At 39.9% G+C, this 20,878-nt stretch overlaps 1 protein-coding gene and 1 pseudogene across 3 annotated transcripts in view; one reads left to right on the forward strand and one right to left on the reverse strand.

Annotated features, from left to right (window-relative positions):
* Nucleotides 1-656, reverse strand: part of OSBPL1A (oxysterol binding protein like 1A) — a 178,137-nt gene extending 177,481 nt beyond the window's left edge. Inside the window, exon 1 of one of the 3 annotated variants that reach the window (XM_036229911.1) lies at nt 429-656. The gene's annotated coding sequence lies outside the window, so the exon portion shown is untranslated. Of the gene's footprint in view, nt 1-234; nt 371-428 lie in introns of those variants that run through there. The other 2 variants (XM_036229912.1, XM_036229914.1) reach the window with 2 other exon arrangements.
* An 11,043-nt stretch (nt 657-11,699) lies between these two features.
* On the forward strand, nt 11,700-11,818 carry LOC118610201 (annotated as a pseudogene).
* Nucleotides 11,819-20,878: the final 9,060 nt, after the last annotated feature.

Here is a 20,878-nt window from a genome sequence, read left to right on the forward strand (position 1 = left end):
ACCACGCTGTCCACTCTGAGAATGGTCACATGAACAGCTCGTGACTTCCCCTGTGAATCAATCCTTCCCGTTAGTAGGAAACAAAGTTACGATGCACACATCATAGTACCGAGAAAGCGCGCAGCTGAGGACTAGGTAGGGTATGCATGTGGCACCAGCACGAAGTCGTGGCATCACGAGTGGAAGTGCAACAAATGCCAACATCTTGCTACTTTTAACAACTAACTTCCTTACAGTTCTGAAGCAGCCAGCGGGGTCAGGAAACCGATCTCGGACTTGGAGGCCAGCATCGCCACACAACGACTCTGACTATGCTCGGAGACGCGTGGGAGAGAAGACGTATTCTCCCCACCAGGCGCGGGCAGACCTCTCCCGAGCACTACGCAGGGTAGAATCCGCTCGCACCGGACCGGGCCTGGGAAACTGACCTATGCGGCAGCCGGGCTCCCAGACCTGCCGAGATGGGGGCCACGACCGCAGGCTAACCGTCTGCTCGCCCCACGTCGATGAAGCAGCCTGTCTAGCACTCACGCAGGATTCGCAGCCCCGCTGAAGGATGGTCTTACGGCTCCCGGCACCAGGAACGGGGCGGAGCACAAGGGAGCGGGGCACCACTCCGCGAGGTAGTGGCACCGCCCCTCTGTGCCGCTGGCCGCGCGAGCACGCGCGCCTGTGTTATTTGTGCCAGGCCCGTGCAGCACGTGACCCGCGCGCGGGCCTCATGGCGCGCGCTAGGCCTCTCGGCCCGCCCCCGACACCGCACGCCCCGCCCCCGACACCGCACGCCCCGCCCCTGGCCCGCTCCAGTCCGGCTTGGACCACCGACGCTGATTCCAGGCTTTGCCAACGTCTGCGCGGACGGGAACGCCTCCGCGCTCGTCCCACCACACCTTGACCAGAAAAAGCTGGTAGACCCTTCCCGGGGGACACTGAGAAACTCTGTTGGGGAAAAGCTGTCCCACAAACTGAAGCAAATGTAAATACTGGGTTAACACGCTGGAAATTTGTTATTAAACGAATATGTAACCCAACTGCCTAAATTTTTTCTTTTTCGCGTGGTTGCAGCTACCCAGGGGAAACTAATTGATAGTGTAAATTAGCTATGCCCCTTTTCTTTTCACGCGACAAAGGATGGTCTTAAATGCCATACAGGTGTAACTCTTCTGGGATAGATGTAAAAGATGCTAAAAGGGTTAAGGATTTACAAAATTTCCTTCACTTTCTCCTCCCATCAAATAATCTTTCATAAAGAGTCCACCTCTTCAGACTCAATGCACTACAGGTATAGTCAGGTAGTTAACATAATAGGCTATAATGTGCAGGTTTAAACTAGTATAATTACAACTTTAAAAATTATGCATAAAAGAAAGGAAATTATGTGCAAATAAAAAATTGTTCAGCTTACTTGTATTTTTCAGTAAATTTAATGAATATGTTCTTTTGTAATGAAAACTTAATAAATAGGTATCATTTTTAAGGGACTGTAATTTTTACACTTTATTTTAGCCAAAAGGCCAGTAAGCAATGGGACTGTAGTTTTTAATTCAAGTCTAGAAACATGTATTGAGAACAGTTGGTCATTGCACTACATGTGATACATCATGTGGCAAATCTCTTAGAATGGCTTGCCTGTGTATCCCAGACTAGCATCTTTTATTAATAAAAAAGGCACTTGACTAGCACAATACTTCAAGTGCAAAATGTGTAGTAACCACTGCAGTTATATTTGCCTTGCAAAGAAGAAACCTCAGGTCTTATTTTCGAAGGATATTGAATTATCTTCAAGGCCAAAATAAAAATTGACTATTGAAATAATTTTCCATGTGATTCCACGAAAACCTTTATTATCAATATGATGATTTAATTGCCTAAATTCACTACTCTCATTTTGCAATTCATTTTACTCTCTTCTTGAATTTGTAAATGAAAACAGACCCTAGCCAATAGGAAGGCGAAGGTAATAAAAGGTAATTGTTCTGATTACCAATAAGAAAAGTTCCAATCTCGATAAGAACACTATGAAACAATAGTATAAACAGCCACTTTAAATTGAGGCTGCAGCTATTCCAGAAGAATTGCCTTGCACATCATCAGCACCTTGGAATGTCAGAAACAGGGCAAAATAACCTTTGGACTGGACCTAGGACAACATCGGATCCCAAAGAACTCGTTGCAAAGATAACAAAAAAGCAGTTATTATAACTACTGAACTGAAATTAAAAACACTTTAGAATTAATATCATTATGTTATGTTATCTGCACCAATAGAAACACCTTTCTTCTATTCATGTAATGGTTCCCCTTCCCTTTCTCACAAATACCCATTGCCTTTGTCTCTTAATCAGAAAATTATTTGAGCTTCTGCCTAAATTAACGATTCCCAAATAGCTATTCTTATGGATCTCAAATAAACATTTGTTTGCCTCTCACTTTGAAAAGCCCTTTTATTTTTAGGTTAACAACTAACGGTACTGTATTTTTGTAGGCATCTCTTTGGCATTTATGTAAATAATCTTTAGAAGATATATATCTCTGAGACTTTTATTGAAACCTAGTACAGGTATCATAGAACACTCCTATCCAATGGAAATTTCTGCAAAGACTAAAATGGTCTAGAATTCTATTTGTCCCTTACAGTAGTCACTAGCCATATGTGCCTCCTGAGCTCTTGAAATTTGACTAGTGTGACTAAAAATTTGAATTTTTAATTTTATTTAATTTTAATTAATTTTACTTTAAAATAACCACACGAAGATAGTAGCTTCCATATTGGAGAATGCTGTTCTAGAACAACAAAGTAATTACTGTATGGTCCCAATCATGTCACTGCAGATATAGAATCTCTGGAAACAATAAATATTTTCTCTAAACTCTTCTCTGAGCTTATGAGCATGTAGATATTTTAACTTTGCAGTTGGAGCATGTTAAAGTAACGATGTCATCCCTATCTACAATCCATGTGTAAGTAGGGGTAGCAATGGAAACTCTGGATGGATGGAAAAGGGATTTGAGAGTAACTAACCCTTTGCCCTATCATTCCCATGCCTGACTGACCCAATTCAAAAATTAACCATGGTCTAATTAACTTTACACCACAATACACTTCTCCAGAATTGCCCATTGCCTGGTTCAGACTGGATTTGCCTAGGATTCTTTTGTTTGCTTGTTTTAGGAAACTTAGGAGCCCACAGTTCTCTACCACTATCCCCTCCCCACATCCCAACAATTCCCTCCAGAATATGATTCTCTTCAGATTACAGTACCTGATGTTTGTGCCCCTGTAGTTTCATCTTAAGCCTGAAACACCCCAGAATGCACTTCGTGCATTGCATGTTTTAAAAACACTCCCCTGGTGCCAGTGTGACTTTGAAGTGCTCTGGGAGCACACTAAAGGCTTGTTAAATCTTATTAAAAGGAGGATTTTATGGACTGAGACTTTGGGTAATTACTGCCTGTAATGCTGAAAAGTAGGTCAGATGTCATCAAGCAAATCCAGATAAATTGTTGAGTAGGGGGGAATTAACCATCCCTACACCTACACATTAACACTTTGTAGTTGTTATTAATTCCAAACCAGGGCTATGAGGTCATTGGGGGATTTTTCTCTCTTAAAAACTGTCTAATTCTTTTTGTCATTTATGCCATTACACTCAGTTTATTTAATAACTGAAATAAATGAGTTGGTATATTTTCACATATTAAATTATTTTTATATGCATTTAATTCTGTGCTTATCTCTCTTTTCTTAGGAGTATGACACACAGATATCCAAACAACTGCCTTCTATCAATGATTGATTTTGCTGGGTCCCCACATAAAAAATTTAGAGAGGTCCCCTATATCTACAGTTCCCTGGTTGCAAGTATTCACATTGGCTAACTTAAGCAAATAGGGAATGTATTGCACAGGATCAAAGAAAACAGCTGAAAATCTGGCCTGGCAAGGCAGGGAAAAGGATTCTTCCTGGAATCTGGGTAGAAGGAGCTAGTCTACAGTTTTTCAAGGGTGCTACCACTGGGAAAGAATAAGCTTCAATTATTCTTGTTTTCTTATCCTTTTATCTTTCTTCAGAAGACGCAGAAGAGTAGAGAGAGAGAAGAAAAGAGGGAGGGAGAGACTTTTTGGTTTATAGGACAGGGCAGGTTGACTAATAATCCCACAAAACTGTCTTCCAAAGGAGAGGTAGCTCTCCACCTACACACACACACACACACACACACACACACACACACACACACACTATCCTGGTGCTATTAACAGAAGAAGGGGCGATGAATAATAGGCAGCCACAATCACAAAAATACCCATTATAGCCTTTTTCTTTTTCTTTTCTTTTCTCTTTTTTTGTCTTTCAATCAAGCTCTTCATTCCCATAAGATAAGAGCAATTTGGGCAATATTTTCAGGTCTACCTTTAGCCCTTAGTTTTATTCATCATGAATGAACATACCCTGCTTTTCCATCCATAATTACCTAGTCAATCATTGTGTCCGACAGTTGTACTATCCTTTCTTAGAAGCCCCAGGAAAACTGCCCTGTCCATAGCGTCCTTTTGAGAGTTCCTTTTGCAACCTATTAGTCTGGGCTCAACAGAAGGTGTAGTATAGTCAGGACCTAACTAAATGGCACCTTTCTATTAGGTTTACCAAAGGCCTGGAAGATCTTCTTTGCCCAACAGAAAATCTCTCTACTGAGTAGCATTAAACCACCTAGATTCTCTCTGGGAATAGGAAGTATAAAAAGTATATTCTGCAGCCAGGGTAGATGAAAAGTGGTATATAGAGGGAAGAGAAGGCAGACAGAAAGCAGAAACCATAGGGCAGCAAGGAGAATAGAAAAAAGCTGATCAGGAAGAGCAGAAACAAGAGCAGAGAGAGAATGATTAAGACCTCAGCGTGGAAACACTAGAGTGGAGAGAAAACGGTGAGGATCCGTGCTAAGAGGGTGATAACTGGTGCCTGCAGCATTATCTTCAACAACCTTTCAGAAAAATACAGATGTTGCTGCTTTTATCTCTCTGTATTGTTGAAATAAGTTCCTACTCTTTAACTGATATAACCTGAGTGTTTCTCTGCTTCTTAAACTCAGAGAGAGCCTAACATACCACTACTACCCCTTTCTTCCTCTCAGCTCTCTTATTCTTAATCTCTAACAAACAACCATGTCAATATCACCATTTCTTCAATAGCCACCTCTTCCTTCAGGATCTGTACTGCTGTTTGCTCTTCTGAGCCTCCTAAAATACACCTCTTTTCCAGACCTCTACTAGCCTCCTCCACTATCTATTCCTGAGTCACCTATCAACACCTGACATGGTCAGGTCAAAGGCCCCACTCTTGAGTTGCACAGCATAAGATATTAGTTCATTTACTGAAGTCAAAAAATCTAAGCAAGGAGATTGATGGGCCAGTCTTTAGGCCTGAATCGAAAGTATGGAGCAAGTCACAGACTCCCGGATCTTAAATTTGAAACAGTCATCAGAAATCATCTAGTTCAAACCTAAAGCCAGATTGTTCTCTACCATATTCTAAAGAGGTATTTCTCCAGCCTGAGACTGGGAAATTCCTAGACTGGCAGATCGCTGCTTCACAGTCCAGCCTGAGGGGGAGCAGTACAAGCCACCCTAGAGTGGCACCGCTTTGGCATGTAAATCGTTTTGAGCTGAAAATAATTGGGGCCCAGTAGACTGAGGAAGAACTTTTTGCCTCCCCCTTAGCTGCCTAAAATAATTTAGATAGGGGGCCTGCACCAGGAAGAGAGCTATTGAGGTAACTTTTTATATCAGAAAGATTTATCTGTATGGCCTAGCAGACCTTGTTTACCAAACGTTTCTTTTTCTCATTTTCCTATGAATTGTCTTCCTCCCCTTTGAAGCCCCAGCTCTAACCCGCTTCTTAACTCAGGATGATATATAAATCTCAATAACCTGACCACTGGGAAAAGCTCGTATTTTTATAGGGCTCTGATATGTACAAAATTTATTATTCTCTTGTTAATCTGTCTTATGTCAATCTAATTATTAGATAAGCCAAAGAACCTAGAAAGAAAAAGGGAAAAAGTTTTCCTCCCCTTCAAACTCAAACCACTTCCCCCCACCTGCCTCAACATCATCACCGTTAGAGGTTCCTCTTACTGACGCAAATGCTGGCTCCACACACCTCTTACCTGTTAGTCTTCAATATAAAGTTTAACTACTTCTTCATAGTCTATTCTTCTAAAAAGTTAAAGGCAACTAGCATGAGCCGCCTTGATTTTAGTTTCCTTATGTTCCCAGATGCTCCAATCTGTCGTCAGTTCCAACTTGTCCTGGCATTCTGACACACAGTTGGTACTTTTCTTTCTTAATACGTAGCACCCAGAATTAAGCAAGTCACATCAGTTGCTATGAAGCTAAAGAAAGTAGAGAAATCAACTGTGCTACACCTATGGCTTTTTTTCCTTCTAAAATTATAATCTGTCCTCTCTACTGCCCTCTGATGGTAGCTACTTTTCTTAACCAAAAGAGAATTAGAGAGCAGAGAGAGATTGGAGAAAGGAGGGTGGGAGTGCAGCGCAAAAAAAAGTGATATATTTATATGCAAATTATTGGCCCCATGAAATTTATAATCTAATTGAAAGGCAAAGTATACAATAAAAGCTAACAACAGTCAGTTGTTAGAGAAGACATTTAGAAATGGTAGTATTAGCCTCAGCTTTATTTTTTTTAATAATTTTTTATTTTTAAATTACAGTTGGCATACAATGTTATACTAGTTCCAGGTATGTCCATTTCCTTCAGCAGGTTAGGGAAGTTTTCCATCATTATTCTTCAAATAGATTTTCAATTCCTTGCTCTCTCTCTTCTCCTTCTGGTACTCTGTGATGCAAATGTTGGTATGCTTGATGTTGGCCCAGAGTTCCCTTAAACTGTTCTCATTATTTTGAATTTTTTCTTTTTGCTGTTCTGATTGGGCGTTTTCTGCTACTTTATTTTCCAAATTGCTGATTTGATCTTCTACTTCATGTAGTCTGCTGTTGATTTCCTCTATGTATTCTTCATTTTGGTTATTGTATCATTCATTTCTGACAGGTTCTTTTTTATGTTTTCTATCTCACTTTTTATGTTTCCTATCTCTTTGTTGAAGTTCTTACCTTTAAACCAGTGTTTTGAATTCTGCACCTGGCAGATTGCTTGTCTTTATTTTATGTAGCTCTTCTTCTGATTTGTTCTGTTCTTTCATTTGGGACACATTTCTTTGTTTCCCCATTTTGACTGCCTCCCTGTTTTTGTTTCTATATATTAGGTAGGTTGCTGTATCTTCTGATCTTAATAGAGTGGTCTAAAGTGGTATATGTCCTGTGGGGCCCATTGGTACAGTCTCCCTGGTCACTTGTGCTGACTGCTCCAGGTGTGTCCCTTGTTTGGATTGTATGTGACCTCCTGTTGTAGTTAAGTCTTGGTTGCTATTTGCAATAGAAGAGATTGGTCCTCAGGTTGATTGGTTATGAGGACTGGCCTGACTACAGTAGAGGAGCTGTTGTATAGGGGCTGACCCTACAGAGCAGCATTTGCTTTAGTTGGGCTCTGGCGACTGCCCAGTCTGCTATTTGGGTGTGTCATTTGTAAAGGTGGTTGGATGGTGCTCTGGTATGGTCTGAAGCTGACCACCAGGTATATTTGTTCTGGGACCTATAGAATAGGCTCTATTGTAGGCTAAAGTCAACTGTTGCCTGTGCCCTGCCCAGGGACACTTGGTATGAGCTACAAAGTGACCTGTAAGTGGTTGCTACTTGTGTTGGGCTTGGAGGTACTTGGGAGAGGCCAAGCTGTGAACCAAGGCTGGTGGCCACTAGTGCCAGGCTTGGGACTACTTAGCGAGATGTACAAGGCATTCCAAGGCCAGATGCTGCTTGTTTGAGTTTTGAGAGATTTTAGGGAAGTCTGCAGTATGAGCCAAGAGAGGCTTTTTGTATGGAAAAACTGCTGGAAGCAACTTGGCTGGGCCCACAAGCTGGGCGGGGTAGGGTTTCAGAGAATCACCAGGGCAGGGCTAACAGTGTCAACTAGGTTGATGGAGACTCAGATATGGCATCTGCCTGCATCTGTACACTGGGGGCAGGGAAGCCTCAACGAAGGAACAGTGGCTTCTGTTGGCACCTCTGTCTGGGAGAAACCTGTCCCTGTAGTCCTTGCCCTGAACCCAGACAACTCAGCTTCTCCCCGTATGTCCCTCACGACCCTGGAGCTGCCACCCCAGCACTGGAGCCCCATGCAAGTGAGTCCATCAGTGAGTAAGTCTGTGTGCAGGCCCTTTAAGAGGAACATCTGTGACTCCAACTTGCTCACTCATAATCTCCCTTAGTTTTTACAGCTGGAAGTTTTGAAGACTCCTTTTCCTGGAGCTGGGACCCTGGGCTGGAGAGGCCGGTGTAAGGCTGGGACTCCTTACTCCCCAGTGGGAACCTCCACAACCAAGATATCACTGCCTATTTTTAACCACCACATGCGGGTGTGGGACTAGCCCTTTCTACATGTCTGCTCCTCCTACCAGCCCCCAATGGCTTCCTCTGTACATCCTTAGTTATAAGACTTCTGTTCAGCTAGGCCTCAGGTGATTTTCCATGATGGTTTTTCTGTAGTTCAGTTGTAATTTCGATGTGTTCATGAAAGGAGGCAAGAAGTGTTTACCTACTCTACCTTCTTGACCAGAACTCCCACTTAGCCTCAGCTTTAGATAGGAAACACCAAGAAATGGGAAATGAATACCTTCAATATAATAAATTTGACACATGCAGTAAGAAAATGAAAATGTGAGGATATACTTTAAGACCTTAGAGGTAGAAACAGATTTACAAGTCATACACAAATATCTGTGACATTTTATAGGCTTAGCAATGGAAAGAAGATTGGAATAATGACACGTAAAGACATAGCAGAGCAGAGTATTTATCATTCATTAGTCAGTAAATATATATTAACTTAGTAAAGAACATGATTTTGTATTTGAATACATGTGCAAGGCACTGTTTTAGGCCGAGAGATTAAAGAATCTGATAACAGCCTTACTTTTAAGACCTTAAGGACCCAGTAATCCACTAAGACAATAAAAACTTGTAAATCAGCAGGTATATTAAGAGATAGAAAATAATAAGAACCATTGGAAAAATTTACATAAAGAAGAAATAAAAAAGAGAAAGGTTTGCTTTGTTTTGTTTAGTTTTGTTTTCCAGCTGTGGCTATTAGTGATCGTTTTGCCGAAAAAAAAAAAAATGACTTTTAAAGTTTCATTAAGTTGGATGGGATTTGAACACATGGAAATGTTTGGGGAAAGACATGTTCAGCAGATGAAAATTTATGGAAAAAACTGACAAAGGGAGGTGATGAGTGGACATAAAAGTTAGCATAGGGTCTTGCACAGAGTAGACTATACTGCAAATGCATGAAACTAAATATTGACTGAATTCTCAAAATTGCCCAACCATCTTATATCCTTCCCTATAAATTCTGAACTATAGTATAAGGGGTAGGTAGTTGAAGGAGTCTTTCACACTCAACTGTAGGAGATGGGTGGTTGAGAGCTCAAAGATGAGGTTAGACTAGAGCTAAAAATTTGTGATCATCAGTGTAGAGGTGACTTGAAGCCGTGAGCCTTGCAGGCGATCCCTTGAAGGGAAATAAAAATAGAGTGAGAATAAAAGGGGCTAAGACTGATCTTTGGTTCCTACTCCTCACTCTTTTTAAATCCCTTACCCTACCAGCTCCCTTGCACACTCTCAACAGACTTCACCTCCTGTTACCAAGAAAATAAAATCCATTAGATGAGAAGCCTTCAGACCTTATCCCACTAAACTGATAAGCTTAATTGCATTCATGTCCTTTCCTACTTTTCCTTTTCTGTTAAAGTAATAGATGTACCCCCTCTAGTCTAGGGCCAGAACCTCTACCCGTATTCAAGATCCCTCCTTACCTCACTCCATCAATTTTCTTTCTCTCTCTTTCTCTCTCTCTGGCCTCTGGTATCACTGTTCCACTAAGATTGGTCCCTCTGAGGACACCAAAGACCTCTTTATTGCAAAATCCAATGAACCCTCACAAGTCCTAATTTTATTTGACCTTTTGGCAGCATTCAACACCAGTGACCCCTTCCCTCATCCTTAGAATACTCTCTTCCTTTAATTTCCTGAGCTCCTTGTCTTTGACCTTTTCCTTAAATGTTGCAAGTTCTGTATTAAACTTTAATCCTCCTTGTACCCTTCTTGTGTGAGGTCATGTGCTGCCATGGCTTACCCTCTGTATGCTCATGTCTCACAAATTTGTAAGTCATACTAAATACAACTAAAAGGGAGATTCCTAATCCCCTCCCTACAACCTGTTACCCTTCTATATTCTCTTTCTCAGTAGCAAGCACTCTTGTTTCTTTTTCTCCATTTTTCCCCATCCTACCTGTTCTCTTATGCTCCCCTTCCTCTCACAGCAACCTAACTCTAATCTATTCTTTACTTTGTAGTCAGAGGATGTTTCCAAATTTTAAATCTGATGAAATAATTATTTTGCTTAAAATTCTAGTGTGTTTTTTAATTGCTTTGGGATGTAGCATCACAAAGCCTTGTGATAACATTTATCACACTCCGCTACAAATGCCTTCTTATTTTTCTATGTCTTTCATAGAAAGACATAAATGTTCACCAGAACTTTATTGAAGGCAGGCAATGCCTCGTTCGCCAGTGTACTTCCTTTATTTAGCACAATACATGGTACATTTTAGGAAATTATTAATACACGCAGACTCAGGGAAAAGTCCTGATACTGAAAATCTTTCACAGTAAGTGGAGGGCAAGGCAACCCCAGAGTTAGGCCACTCCAGTCTGGCGATTAACAGAGACTATTAAGGGAAACTTACATATAAGGTATATCTTGGGCAACTGCAAGGTAACGTGGATATCCTCTGCACCATTTGATAGGTGTCATAGAATTATACAGAATAAAAATAGGGGGACTAGTCATGGGTACTAGTACATGAATGCTAGCAGGTACCAAAATAATATACAAGCTTGAGCAGTTCAGGACAACAACCTGTTCCAGGAAACAGCAAGTAGCAGGGGGCAAGGGAGGGGTGCTGTTATATGTTAGAATGAACATCAATTATGATCAGGCATTCTCGAAGAGGGGATTGCACTAAGCAATTTTCCCTTTCTGGCCTGGGTCTAGCTCATGGGACAGACAACAATCATATCATGGAATAGTCTCACATCCATGGAAATCAATCAATAAATATTATTGCATTAATGAATGGACTAGGATTTAAAAAGAGTTCTAAGATTTTTTTATCCAAGGTGCAAGGCAGTATAGTAAACCAAATTGTACACAAAATTCAGAATAAGAAAGCTAGCCCTCTGCCACTTGACCAGCTATATGACCACGAATGGTTTATGTAACTTTTATGAATAAAAAGCTCGCCAGATGCCAAGCACTGTACTGGGTGCTGGCAACACAAAGATAAAGGAAGACATATTAATTGCCATCAAGGAAGCTGAGTCCAAAACAATGTGTAGGAGCAAGGAGGTATGAGGAAAGAACATTCCAAGTAGAAGGAGTGACAAGCAAGAAGGACTGTAGATGAAGGTTCATGTTCCTCATTGTGTGAAGCAAAAATAGTTCAATAAGCCTGGGACATAGCTGCAGAACAGGCTTCTGGAGTTGGAGCGAAGAGATAAGACTGAGTCTATAGCCATGCCACCCTGAACAAGCCCGATGCCATCTGATCTTGGAAGCTAAGCAGGGTCAGGCCCGGTTAGTACTTGGATGGGAGACCACCTAGGAAAACCAGGTGCTGTAGGCTTAAAAAATAAGGGATTGTAAGCAGACAAGGTCCTTGCAATCTATGAGGTCAACCAAGGATGGCCTCGCCTAAAAAATAAAAAAAAATTTTTTTAAAAAAGAGATAAGTCTGGAGGGAGGAGAAAAAATAGCATAGATGATAGAGGCTCTGCTCATTCCCCTGGCAACCAAATCAAAGTTGTGACGAAAACAAGGAGCAGCAGCAAGGAAAAATCACCTGGGATATAGAGGAACAAGCCATTTGACTATGGAGAAATCCAAGAAACCACCCTGCGACGGCAGAAGGTAGGACGGGGCGAGGATGCTAGGCTGCCTGGTCCCAAGTGACTGAGATGGAGACTGCAGCAGTGGGAGCAACAGAAGCGTCTTAAAGGGGCCGCTTCCACGAGCAAATTTTTGTGGCAACGGACCTGCTCGCTCTGAGCACCAGTGCCCGTTTGACGGCGCGCAGTTGCCTGAGGGACTACAGGGAGATATTGTCAGAATGAGGGCCAAGGCGAGACTCGTGCGGTACAGAAGTGCCAGAGGTATCCATTGTTCCCTGTTGAGCCCTCCCCACTCCCAGGGCACTGGACACAGCACCGCCAGAGCTGTGATGTCACCAAACTGGATAACAGAGGTCACTCTGCCCAGAGGAATCCCCCAACTCAGGCCCCACCAAGCCACATCCAAGAATATTCTCAGTGAGTCAGGTGCTCTTAGCCGAGCAGCACCTAGACTCACACTAGAGGCAGCTGGCCTTGGTTTCTAGAATGGCCTTTTGAGGCAACTATAAGCACAGCATCTATGGATTGCTTGCTGAATCTTAACAGGTGGCTCTTGAGGGGTAGAGGCTTGGGCTAAATTTGGCCTGCAGCTGAACCCCTCTCAGGACTGTGACACTGGACATCTACTTCACAAATCCACACTAATAAGACTGGGAGACTTAGGAGCTTTGCTTAGTACATAGAAACAGACATGGTGAGGCAGCCAAAGTGGGAAGACAAAGAAGCAGAATCCATATGACAGAACAGGACAAAGATCCAGATATAATGGAGTCAAGTAATGCAACAGATACAGAGTTCAAAACACTAGATATAAAGATGCTCAGTGAACTTTTGGAACATGTAGATAAATTCAGTGAGAATTTCAACAAAGAGGTAAAAAACATAAAAATGAAAATGGAGATTTTAAAAGGGAACCAGTCTGAAATGAAGAACACATTATCTGAGACGAGTAGTACATTAAATGGAATAAACAAAGGAACAAACAAAGTGAATAAAGAAGAGGCTCATATGCCCTGTCTAGATGACAGGAAAGCCAATCAAGACACTCAAACAGAATGGCAAGAAAAAAGATGCCAAGACTACAGATGATTTAAGGAGGATATGGGACACTATGAAGGCTCCAAATATTCATCCGATTGGCATAAGTGAAGAAAATCAAGATGTTGAACAGCTGTTTGAAGAAATAATAATGGAAAACTTCCCTAACCTGGTGAAGGAAATGGACATAAAACCCCGGGAAGCTCAAAGACTCCAAAGAGGCCCACACCAAGGTGCATCATAATTAAAATGCCAAAGGTTAAATACAAAGAAAGAATTTTAAAAGCAGCAGGAGAAAAAAAAATTACATATAAGGGAACACCCATATGACTGGCAGCTGACTTCTCAGGAGAGACTATGCAAGACAGAGGGCTTGGCAAAAGATATTCGACAGGATGAAGACCCAGGATCTACAACTGAGAATAATTTATCCAGCAAAACTTTCATTTAGAGTTGAAGGACAGACAAAGGGCTTCCCAGACAAAAATAAACTAAAGGAATTTATCACCACCAAGCCAGAATTACAGGAAATATTGGAGAGATTTCTTTAAGAAGAAAAAATATGTATCAAAAACAGAAATAAAGAATAGTAACTACATTCCTATCAATAAGTATCTTAAATGGAAAAGAGTTAAGTGCTCCAACCAAGGAATGGAGTGGCTAAAAGGATAAGAAAACAAGACCCCTGCATATGAAAAGGAAAGGAATGGAAAAAGATATTGCCGTGATGAACCCAGAAGGTATTGAAGTCAGACAGAGAAAGATAATCACTGTATGATTTCACTTACATGCAGAATTTAAGGAATAAAAATAACAAACTTATCAAAAACAGGCTTGCAAATATAGTGGACAATTTGGTGACAGACAGAGGAGAGGAGGGGAAGAATGAAATGAAAGGTTAAAGAAGTACAAATTAGTAGCTGATGGATGGTCACAGGGATGTGGAGCATGGCATAGGGAATGCAGATGGCATTAATACATTGGCTAGGTGGAGGGTCAGGGGAGGGAGGGAGCAATTGAGGGATCATTTTACTAACTATATAGATGTATAACCAATGTACTGTATACTTGAAACTAATTAAAATTTAAAAAATAAAGAATTAAAAATAAATAAATGAGTTTCGGGGAAATACGTTTTCTGAAAATTTGATTGTGAATAAAGTCATTAATCTCTCTCTAAAAAAAAAGAAAAGACTGTAGAGGTAAATAGAAGTCATATCATGAAGGGAACTTTACACTGTGTCATAGAGTTTGAGATTCATCTTCAAAGCCATGGAATTAAAACCCAAAAGAGTTTGAAGCAGGAGAGTCACGGTTTTAGATTTCTATCACAGGAGGAAATAAGTCTGGTGGCTAGTTAGAGACTGGGTTGAAAGATAGTAATGTTAGCAGCAAGAACATCAGTTAGAAGGCTGCTGCAGGAATAGGAGGTCGTTGCAGTAGTCCACTCAAGAGACAGTAGTGGTGTGAACTCTGAAGATAGGGAAAATTATTAGTTAACTGAGTCAAAAAATATTTAGATGACAGAATAGAAAGAACTTGATGATTGATTGCATGAGAGGGGTGAGGGACAACGAAGACTAAAGATAGCATCCAAATTTCTGGTACAGACAACTGGCATATAGAGGTGACTTATTGAGATAGGAAATACAGAAGATGAAAAGGCTTTGAGCAGAGAACTGACATTATCAAAGTGCTGCTTTAAGGAGAGAGTTCTGTCGGCAGGAAGCAGGATGGGCAGAAGGGAAATGTCTGGAGTCAGGAAAATGAACTAAGTTCCTGCAGTCGTCTATCGGTGAGAAGAACGGGACTGAAGTAAGGTGAACAGTGAGGATAGAAGGGAGGGTGAGGTAACAATAGACAAGGTTTGGCAATTGCAATGGAGAGGATACTATTAAAAACTTTGTCAGAGGGGCTGATATGAAGGTCTCTGAAAGCCAAGCAGAGAATTGAGACTTGATTCAGTTGAGAAAAAGAAAACTTTAAACTTTTTCTGTACAAAGTAATATTTAAGGTATATTAGTTTAACAGTAGTATACAAGGCTATATTAGAACTAGAAATGAGGAAAGGAAGAAACCAGAGCTAGAGTGAGTAAAGGAAGAGGTAGCAAGGGGATTGTGGTTATCACTCAAACATAACTGAAAAAGAGAATATTACTAAAGAAGAATTTAAAGTACTTGTGACTCATTTACTGTGAGGTGTAAAAGAGAGGGAGTAACTGACATACACCATGGCACATAACACATTTTCAGTAATTACAGTCATGCAATGCATAACAAGTTTTCAATCAATGATAGACTGCATATAGAGAGTGCTCCTATTAGATTATAATGAAGCTGAAAAATTCCAATCACCTAGTGACATCATGGTCATCATAATGTTATAGCAGGATGTATTACTCATGTGTTTGTGGTGATGCCGGCATTAACAAACCTATTGTGCTGCCAGTCATATAAAAAGATAGCACATACCATTATGTGCAGTACATAATAATAAACCGTTGTTACTAGTTTACGTTTTTACTATGCGATATTTTTTGTTACTTTCAAATGTATACATTCTATTTATAAAAAAAAGTTTTCCACCAAACAGTACGCCATGTTAGGCTAGCAGTAGCCTCATACATCTTGTGATTGCATCTTTTTTTGTTATGCTTGATTTGATATTATATTGTTTTATATAGTAACTTGCCAGACAGACTTTTAGCCTAGGAGCAGTATGCTAACCCAAGTAGTCTAGATGTGCAGTAGGCTATACCATTTAGGTTTGTGTAAGTGCACTCTGATGTTCACACAACTATAAAATCACCTAATGATGTACTTCTCAGAATGTATCCCAATTGTTAAGTGGTGTATGACTCTGTTTACATGTTTACCTCCATCAGACTATGGGCTTCTTGAAATCAGAGATCATGTCCTATTTATTTTTACATCTTTAACATACAGCCTAGATTATGACAGATCAAGTCTAAATATTCTATAAAAACTACTTTAATGAATAAAGAAGTTGGAAGGGCAGAGTATATATGAAAACAAAATAGTTCGGGGAAGGTTTTGAATTTGGCTGTGAAACATGGAGCTTAAGATGAAATCTAAAATATCCACTTGAATAAAGAAGATGTGGTACATATATACAATGGAATCTTACTCAGCCATAAGAAAAGATGAAATACTACCATTAGTGACAACAACGATGGGTCTTTAGATTATCATGCTAAGCGAAATAAGTCAGAAAAAGTCAAGAACCATATGATTTTACTCATGTGTGGAATATAAAACCCAAAGCAACAAATGAACATGATAAACAAGCAGATACTCATTGACATGGACAATAGTTTAGTGGTTACTAGAGGGAAGAGGGGGAGGAGAGAGTTAGATAAGGGTAGAGAGGGTCAAGTATATGATGACAGAAGGTAATTTAACTTTGAGTGGTGAACACACAATGCAATATGCGTATGACATGTTATTAAATTGTACACTTGAAACCTATATGATTTCCTTAACCAATGTCACCCCAATAAATTTAATAATAAATAAATATCCATTTGTGAAATGTCTTATAGGTATTTACAGAGAAAGCAAGTGCTCGGAAGCTCAGTTGAGAGAAGAAACTTGGAGAGGGGCACATTAGGGAGTCATCACTATTAATCACCAGTCCCTCAGCACCCTACTGCCATCTTCCATCTGAAACAATGCTGAAGCCTCAGTGGCTTCATACAATAGTGCAATGTGGTCAGGATGGAAGTTCTGCTTGGAACAGTCATTCAGGGACCCAGGTTCCTTTCGTTGTGAACATCACCACTGTTAACACATGGCCTCCAAAGTCACAGCAGAAGGGCAGAGAGCATAAAGAATTGTACTGGAGGTTTTATAGGTGGGACTGAAAGTGGTTTATATCACTACCCATATGTTTTTGTTCTCACCTTGGCTTCAAACCCCAGATTGATTGTTTCTCTAGGCTATTCATTTGCCTTCTCAATCCATTCTCTGGCCTTCTCTACTCTGTATCCTGGAAGGCTGGTCTCTGGAAATTGAATAACCTGAGCTTTCTTGCCTTCTGCCTTCTAGTTGGGTTCAGAGAATGAGAGGTACCAGCAAGAGAGTGTAAACAGGAAGAGAAGGAGGTTGAGGTATCTTTCACTTCTTTACCTCTGACCCTCTGACAGTGGCTACATTTTCCTACAGCCACAGCTTCTCTGGTGGGCACTCCTTGTTTTATGGTTCCAGCTCTTGCCATCTTGCAAAAACACTGTTCCTTAAATGCTGGATGTCTTAATAGCTTCCTGCAGTTAATAGTCCCTGGATGCTTTTCTATTCCTCATGGGGTCCCTAATTGTGCCCATTTTTCTGTAAATTGTCTCTTTCTTGGTCTCTATTTATTTAAATCCTTAGACTATACCATTTGTTTCCCATTGAAACACTGACACACTGACTAATTCACATTCATTCTATTTTAATTACCAATGCACCATTTTGTAGGTCATTCGATTACATTTTTCCAACCAAAGGGGTACAAGTTGCTACTGTAGCCCATTTTAGAACCTCATCCTGAAAGTTTTAAGTCCACATATTCTATACTAAGAGAGAATCCTTGCTTTTTATTAGCTTAATTCTGAAAATGGTTATGTATGATAACTCTAGTCTTTATCTATAGCTATAGATACCCTATAAAGTCATTTGAACCACTCTATTCTTTTTCTCAGTAGTTTTGTTCTTCCTTTTTCTGTTGGAGACCTACTGCGTGGTAGGAACAAAACTCTATTTATCATGCACCCAAGGACATAATATTATAGCTGTATTTTTGGTAACATTAGCTACCATTTCTTGAAAGCTTACTACATGCCAAGAAATGTGCTAGGCACTCCATTATTTTTTAACAATTCTCAAAATAGACATTAACATTTCAATTTTATAAGTAAGGAAACTTACTTATAAAAAAGAGACTTGGACAATTAGAGAAGCCAAATAATTTGTCCAACATCATACAGCTAGTACATGAGTCAAGATATAAATCAAATAGTCTCCTTTTAAAGCCCATGCCCTTAACTTCTATGCTATCTTGCTGAGACTCAAATGCCTGTAAACTAGGTGATGTGCTTAGAAATAAGTGGTGGGTAATTGTAAAATAGCAGTAGTAAGAAGGAGAGAGAGATGGTTTTATAAATAGTTTGCACAGAGATTTGCTTGGCATTGTACAAAGATCATAATTAATAGAGCTACACAGTTGGTGGCAAGAATTACTTTAGTTAACGAACATAGGTGGTTATCACAGGAGATGGGAAAGATAAAAATAATTGGTTTCACAAATACATTTGACCCTGTCACACAGCAGCTGCTGAGTTTTTAGATGGAAACTCCTCAGTGGTAGGAACTACATCATCCTAATATTCATATCTCCAGTAACCATTATGAAGCTTCCACATAGCAAGCAGCAAGAATTATTAACTAAGTGATAGTGAAACTTTGTACTGTTTTCTGTATGAAACATTATGGAGATGTTTACTGTACAATGTTATTAATTATATAGCTTCTTAGACTCCATGATGAAATACAAAAAATAATATATAATAGCAACATAACATATTAAAATGAAATATAATAAAAATAATAATTATTGAATGTTTACTGTGTGCCATGCAATATACTAAGCCATTTACATAGATTAGATCATTTTCACAATAATCCTATGAAATAGATACCAGTATTATTATCCCCATTTACACATGAGAAACTGAGGCACAGAGCTGTTAAGTCACACAACTAGTCATTGGTAAAGTCAATATATGTTCCTAAGCATCCTGGCTCTGGTGCCCTTCCAAAATACACAAAGAAACTATATACTTATTGCAGCTTAAATGTATACCCTATCAATCTCACAAGATGGTGTTTAACAGCACTTGGCTAAAGCTAACAATTTTGAATCTCTTCAGCATAAACTAGGATTATTCAGTGTGTTACACATAGTTGAAAATAGGCCTCATTGAAAAAAGACAGAGTTATAACTTTTTCTTCATACTTTTTTAACCTTCTTGGCAATGCATTGCATATTGCCTTGCACATAACACAAAATTGGCATTTGACATTTCAACCAAATGAATTCAACCAAACTAGTAACTTTTCAGTAGCTTTTTAAGAAAAGTACCACAAGGTACTAAAAACAAACAGTGGTAATAAAATAAATGAATAGTAAATATAAACCATAAGTCATCATTATTGCATTCTAGATATAAATTTTTACTAGCTTTGGGAAAATGGCTCGATAAATATTTTCAAGAACACTATTTAAAATGGTCGCTAATATTTTAAAGTGCAGTTGAAAGCATATTTAGTTGGAATGCTTCGTTTAGAAGCTTCAGAATGATTTCCAAATATGCCATAGTATTTTAATGAGAGGGAAAGAGTTATCTGTATTCATTAACATTATTTTCACATGTAGGGGAATCTTAGGCCTGGACATTAAAACAAAAGCTCTGAGAAGATGCTTTATGATAGCCATTGTATGAAGGAGATTGAAAGATCTTGTTTTTTCAGGGTCTATCTCCTGAGAGTAAAAACGATACTAAATTGGCAAGGACTAGATTATCTTTTGTATCTGAACAGAGGAAATCAGATTTTAACAATTCATAGTCTCATAGGACCCTTTCGTTAGAGTTCAAAAGGCCATTCATTCTAGGGTTAGTAGTTCCCTAGCCTCCTAGATCAAATGTCCTATCACGGGATGGCATGGCAACCCCAGAGATAATTTGAAATGGCCTCACCATCAGGCATATACTTCAGCACTTCCTCATTTCTCTTCATGAATGTCTCTCCCGCCTTCAGATGAGCCCTTTCTCCAAGCATCTAATAACGTGTCCATTCAACTAATATATATCAAGTATCTACCATGTGCTGGGGCTGCTTTGATGTTGGAAACACGCCAATAAGCAGAAGACTTCATGGAAGAGAGAGAGAGAGAGAGAGAGAGAGAGAGAGAGACTGTGTGTGTGTGTTTAGACATATGAAAGAATTAAAAAATACATAAGTTAGGTACTTGTTGGATACTGATTCATACTGTGAAGATAATTACACAAGATAATGTGGTAAAGTGGGGGCACGAATCTCTTCTGTTTGCTAGGAGCTGGCCTGGCACTCATAGCTCTAGTGTAGTCAAACATAACAATTTCATGGAACACCAACATGAGATAAGGTCACCCTGTGACCATGATGGAGGAAAAAAATGACTGTTCTGTAATCATGTCTGAGCATAGACAAACCCAAGTACACTGTGCAAAACACGAAAATGGTCACATATCCCCCTCTCCTAACTAACATGAGTGAATGCTGCTGCTTTATGAACTGCAGCTTTAGCCCAACTCCGTTCCTTCTGCCTCAAAGATAAAATTCATTAAGATACGCAATCATAGAATTACTTCCATTTACAGACAGCTCCCAATCCAGAGTAAACCTGACTTCCTTGACCACAAGCCCAAACCCTTAACAGGCCCCTCGTAAACCTTTCTTACCAAGATGTTCCGTGTTTTGCCAAGGTGTGCAACGTGCAGTCTCACTTGCTGCCAGGAACATCGATGTGCCCACTGTTGTTGGATTACGGTGTATTGTTGATGGTCTTTGATTAATATGTATCGACAAGAAGGAGAGGAAAAAAATGCTTTAGTTAGGGTGGTCAGGGAAGTCTCTGATGAAGAAGTGTCACTGTGCTGAGAACTGAAAAGTAATGACAGCCATTTTAAGATCAGGAGAGGAACAAGCAGGAAGAG

Source organism: Rousettus aegyptiacus, unplaced genomic scaffold (genome assembly GCF_014176215.1).
Source record: "Rousettus aegyptiacus isolate mRouAeg1 unplaced genomic scaffold, mRouAeg1.p scaffold_m13_p_12, whole genome shotgun sequence".
Classification (NCBI taxonomy): Eukaryota; Metazoa; Chordata; class Mammalia; order Chiroptera; family Pteropodidae; genus Rousettus; species Rousettus aegyptiacus.